Source organism: Platichthys flesus, chromosome 3, assembly GCF_949316205.1.
Source record: "Platichthys flesus chromosome 3, fPlaFle2.1, whole genome shotgun sequence".
NCBI classification, from domain to species: domain Eukaryota; kingdom Metazoa; phylum Chordata; class Actinopteri; order Pleuronectiformes; family Pleuronectidae; genus Platichthys; species Platichthys flesus.
The window spans coordinates 27,822,959-27,828,958 of NC_084947.1; positions in this window are offsets into that span (position 1 = coordinate 27,822,959).

Sequence of the window (6,000 nt, forward strand, 5' to 3'; positions counted from 1 at the left end):
ACCTGCAAAAACAACAATGATAGACTGAAGTCATTGTTGTGTTGGTTTATCCTGTGATACATTATTAAATATAATTTATGTTTCAGAGGATTCCAAGGGTTGTTTAGCAACATTGTGGTAACATAGAGACATACTAAAATAAATCTAAAGTCAAATAGTTATTTTGTATTTGTTATCCCTCTTTATTTTGATGAGAGGGATTTTGGCTGAAAATTAGTCAAAAAAATTAAAATATTGATTTTATGTAGATTTAAATACAATTTGGATACGAATAATGGACCCAAAATAATTAAGTAACTAGCCCAATGCATTTAAGACAGGAGTTTTCCTTAGTCCGGACAATATCGACGTTTCCTGCTGTGTTCACAAAGAGTGGGTCAAAAGCAGAGGACAAATTTCCCCATTTGCATTTAGTGTGTATGTGTGTGGGATCTATAAAGGAATCTTATCTTTTCTGGTCACATTTGTAATAGTGTTTTAATCCCTTTGACCTAAAAAGATGGACACTAGCTTGAGCTGCAGAAAACACGACTGAAAACTGTGTTGACATGTCGTTGTTATCAAATGTGACACCAAGATTTTTTCCTTTGTACCCATTGCTTTAGTTAGAAACAGGTGCTTTAGGAAGTCTTGATACTATTAAGCTGCAAGACGATTGAATCAGAGTCAGTGGGGTTAAAAGAGAAGTACCATTGCAGTCAGGTTCGCAGATAGCATCCCAGGGGTAACATTTACACTGCTCCAAAAAATTAAGGAAACATTCAGATCTTGATGAATGAATTATTCATATTATAATCTTTACTGAAGTACACTGTATAATTTGTTGAGAACAAAATGGTGCCACGGCGGTCAGTGGAAACCAAAATCATTAACCCATTGATGGCTGGATTCAAAACCACACTGAAAATATGAATCACATGCTGATCCAAGTAGTGTGTATGGCTCCGCTTGCCTGTATGCTCTCCCAACAACATCTAGGCATTCTCCTAATGAGTCGGCAGATGGTTTCATAGGAGATCTCATCCCAGATCTGGATTAGGGCATCAGTGAGCTCCTGGATAGTATGTGGTGGTACTTGGCGGTGTTGGATGCACGATACATAACGTCCCATAGGTGCTCAACTGGATTTAGGTCAGGTGAACGTTACGGCCAGTCAATGGCATCAATGCTTTCATCGTCCAGGAACTGCTTACACACTCTGGCCACATGATGTTGGGCATTGACCCGCACCAGGAGGAACACAGGGCCCATTGCACCAGCATAAGGTCTGAAAATCGTTCTGAGGATTTCATCCCAGTACCTAACAGCAGGTAGGAAACCATAAAGGTCTGTGCGATACGCCTCCCCAGACCATCACTGACCCACCACCAAACCGGTGATGCTGGATGATGTTACAGGCAGCATAACGTTTACTACGGCGTCTCTAGACTCTTTCACGCCTGTCACATGTGCTCAGTGTGAACCTGCTCTCATCTGTGAAGAGAACGGACACCAGTGGCTGACCTGCTATTCTGGTGTTCTCTGGTAAATGTCAATCGTGCTGCACGGTGCTGGGCTGTGAGCACAGGTCCCACTAGAGGACGTCAGATGGCTACCTGGCCTAAGTTTGGTGATGGGGTATGTGGAGGTAGCTCATCAGAGCATCTCCAGGTGAACCAGGGAGAGTTCATTGGCAAAGCTGTGGTTAATAACTCTCCCTGGATTAAACGGCAGAAGGAGAGCTGCCATGGGGAGAGACAAACATGGCAGAGGACACAGCAACAGAGAAAGACGCATGGACGAAGCTGAGCTGAGCTTCCACGAGGCCAGCAGAAAATGCAGGACAGTTTAAGTTTTGTTTAAAGTTATGATGCTGTTCTCACCAATAAAAGCATGTTAAAAGTGAATGGCTGTTGTTGGGAGTAAAAGACCCCTGCTGCAATGTTGTTTGCCACACTTTTTAGCCTCTACATTGGCTCCCTGTAAAATTCAGAATCAAAATTGAAATCCTGCTTCTTACTAAGCCCTTAATGACCCCTAACCCCTAAATGATCAAGCCTACTGTTTTTTAAAGATCTCATAGCACCCTATTATGTGAACTGCTTTCCCTAAAAACAAATATGATGTTACACAACTGGTCCCACCTTTCTCTATCTCAATCTTACTATGTAAAGTGCCGTGAGATAAAGCATGTTATGATTTGGCATTATAAAAAGAAAATTGAATGGAGTTGAACAACATGTATATACCTAATAAACTGGTAACTCTGTGGAATGGGAGTCTTTTATGAGTATTTAGACTACTTGCTATGCATCCATGCATCAAGCCAGAAGGGAAAATACTGCATGTGTTGTGTAAATGGACAATTTCAGAACTGCAGCCGAGAAGCACTGTAATCAGGAACAGCAATTTGTCTCATTCCATTCTTTACATATACATTACATTACATTACATTACATTTAATTTAGCTGACGCTTTTATCGAAAGCTACTTACAATAAGTGCATTCTACCCCAAGGGTACAAACCCAGAACAACAAGAATCAAGAAAGTACAATTTCTTCAAAAAAACACTCATCTCTCATGTATTAGTAGAATTGTATTCCATAGCAGCTCTGCATGGACCTAAGTTTCCTCCATGTTTTAATTTAGTCGTCACTTTGGAGATCAGCCATATTGCTGTGGACTCCTCTCAAGCTTCAGAACAAAATCTATTCTTGGCAATCAGTATGCTGCTTTGTTCACTCAATCAGTGAGCATGCTACCTTCAGTGTAATTACCAAAGCAGTGGAATCAAGTGCTCACCAAGACTTTAAGAATAGCTGATTTTCTGACATATATAAAAAATTATCTTTATTATATATTATCTTCTCAGCACTCTCTTGACTGTAGTGACAACAGCACTGAGACCTATATTTGGAGAAATGCCACTGAATATGCTTTCTACAAACCTTTAGATGAAAGTGCGGCATGTTGCACACTTGATCATAGCATTTTGTACATAATCTTCTGTCAAAAGTTGATGTGGCTGCTTTAGTGTTTTATTTCAATAAACTATGCAATATTCTTCCTCTTGATTAAAAAAAATTATATTGTGACTAGATCTGAGTTAAGCACTGAATGTGCTTATTTCTTATATTACCTCTGCAGAAGAAGAATTCTCCTGTAAGGTTTGAATGGAAAAGTTGAAAAGAAAGATGTAGATGAAAATAAATCACAAAATGAACCTTGCTGAACCCTAGCATTTTAATCATAGAATGCATTTGCTCTACATGCATGCATGCCTGCATTAACATGCACATCTCAGAATTTACACCAAAAACATGTGTGTAATTTTGGCTTAAAATATTATGGTCATACTGACTTGAGCATGACAAAAAACATTACTCTTTTAAAGTGAGAGTGCCGGCACAGTAGCACCAGGCTCAACTTTTGCTTCCTAGAGAGCCATCTAGCGATGAAAGCCATCGGCCACTCACATACATTGAGCTGCACATTTCTTACAGATTATATTGTAAAAGCTGGGGCTTCTGCTGTTTGCCTTACCATTGTCAGGATGAAAGAAATGTGTATGCCTTTTTAACTCATTAACAAATACAGCACTTTTATCAATACATTAAACTGTTAGACTCAGACAATTGAGCAACCTGTGTTTTTTAAATCAACCAGATTCTTCAAAGTGAGTACATCTGATGAGGGAATATGTCAAACATAAGTGTGCATTATAATACAGAAAACTTTGTGAAAGAAGATGTTACACCAAACTTAGCAGTACACAGCTTATATGTTTTTTAGGCTCTGCTCCTTGTATGTGATGAAATTCGCCTGCAGACATGGCCCGGGGCTATGTCTGCCCTAGAGACAAAGGAAAAAAGGCTGCCACCATCATGTTTAACCACCCCTGACACATCATCACCCTCATTGTGACTCTCAATCTGAACACACACATACACACACACAGAAACAGCAGTTCAGGGCAGCAGTACTGGAGCACCATCTGTCAGCCTGGTGTCAAGTGGCCCTTGTCTCCAGTGATTATGAGAGCTCCTGCTGCCTCAGGTGGTCCATGGACCAGCTCACCCATCTAGAGGGGCCAGGCTAGGCCATATGGTCTGTGGGGCACAAGGGGGCACCCAGGGGAGGCAGCTCCCCTCCCCTGCCACTGGACAGGACAGACAGCAGCCACAGCGCCTGACTGTCTGCTGAAATGTCCCAGTCAGGCCAAAATGACGGTGAAGGACTTGACAGACATCGTTCAGAGTTCCTGAGAAAAGCTGAGAGAATCTGGAAGGGAGGAGCACAAAGCAAGAGGCCACTGGGGTCAAGGCCAGCCTGTTGTCGCTTGTATTCTAAACAGAAAAGTGCTCAGGAGATCCAAATTAATGTAAAAATGGTATTGCTTATGTGTCCTTCATTAGGTGGACAAAGTCTGCATATGCAAAATATGGTATGGATATTTGAAGTAAAAAAAGATAACACGTTATAAAGACCATTGCAGCGTTTTTTTGTGCATATTTCCAACAAAGCATTGATAATTTTGTTTACATTTGGATATGCTCTCCATGATTTCAGACAGTCATTGAATTCTTATAATTGAAGTGCAGCATTAAATATACTTTTTTATTATTAACAGATTTTGTGAAATCTAAGTTCCACATTAAAGTTTCCATTCATCGTCGTCATTTATATATGGGAATTTAGTTGTATGGTCCTTTGTAAATTAAATTATCTTTAGTTTAAAAAGCAAACAGATGATTTTTACAAGCACATGTGCATATAGCAATTATAAGTATATACACTTGCCTAGTAAGACCAGCATTCATTAAAAAATGTTTTAATAATGATTTGATTGGAATTCACTTCACACTATTTCTACTTTTAATGACACAAATGTGTGCTTCTGATGAAACTGTCAGTGTCTGAACTGTACAATAATGTGATCAAACAAAACAATAACTTACACAAGGCTAACATTGACTACTCCCCAACAGAACACTGCAAACAGTGAGCTGTTGCTTATCCAGCCTTGGCGGAGGTGCTGACCACTGAAGGCACTGAGACACTGTTTTCCAAAATTGAGTCCAAAATTGAGGATGCTGCCTAATCCATGTTGCACCCTCCAGTTAAGATTATTTTAAGGTTATTTTAACTGGATATAATGTTTAACTATTGTAAAAGGATTAAATGCGTTCATAAACTTATGGGCCTCTTAAAGAATAAAGACCTGAGGAAACCATGTTTTGAAAAGTTCTTTTAAATTAAGACATTATCATTAGTACCATTACACTATTTTACAATAATATTGTACTTTACCTATGCATTCCATCCATCTGTATTGCATACCTTCAATATTTGTATATGTGTGTTTGTGTGTGTGTGTGTTGTGTGGGTTTTTGCCATAGACCGACACTGTTATCCAATAGAGCCACACTGTCATATGAGTGACATGTTAGGGGCAGCATTGCCTGAGGAGGTAAGCAGGTTGTCCACTAACCAGAAGGATGGGGGTTTGATCCTCAAAATGGCCCTGACCATGTGACTTATGGTATAAAGTGTTCTGAGTCATTGCAAAGTGTTGTACAAATGCAGTCTATTTACGATGTTTCTTCATTGCAATGAACCCTTACTGTGGTTTATTTTGAGAATTAATTTAACCACACTATAGTTGCCATGAACAGAATTTATAGAAAGAAATTTGAAATGTTATATTGGATGTACATTTCGCTACAATCGCTCTGAGCTGATCAAAACTGCAAAACCACATCAAAGCAGAAAATGGCTATGAACAAGAGACTAGAAAGCTGGTTTTATAACTCAATGTTCAACTGTCGTTAATGTTTTCACCTGATATTTGTGATTTTCCTGAGAACGCTATGTGATGTCTGAATTTCCATTCTCAAGACATTTGCCATTTGTCATAATTTATTATTCTTCTGTTAATACAATTTTGTATTGAGCCTTATTTCTTTAATTATGTAAAAACAGTGCAAAAGGCTCAAAGTATATGTAAAAATTACCAATAA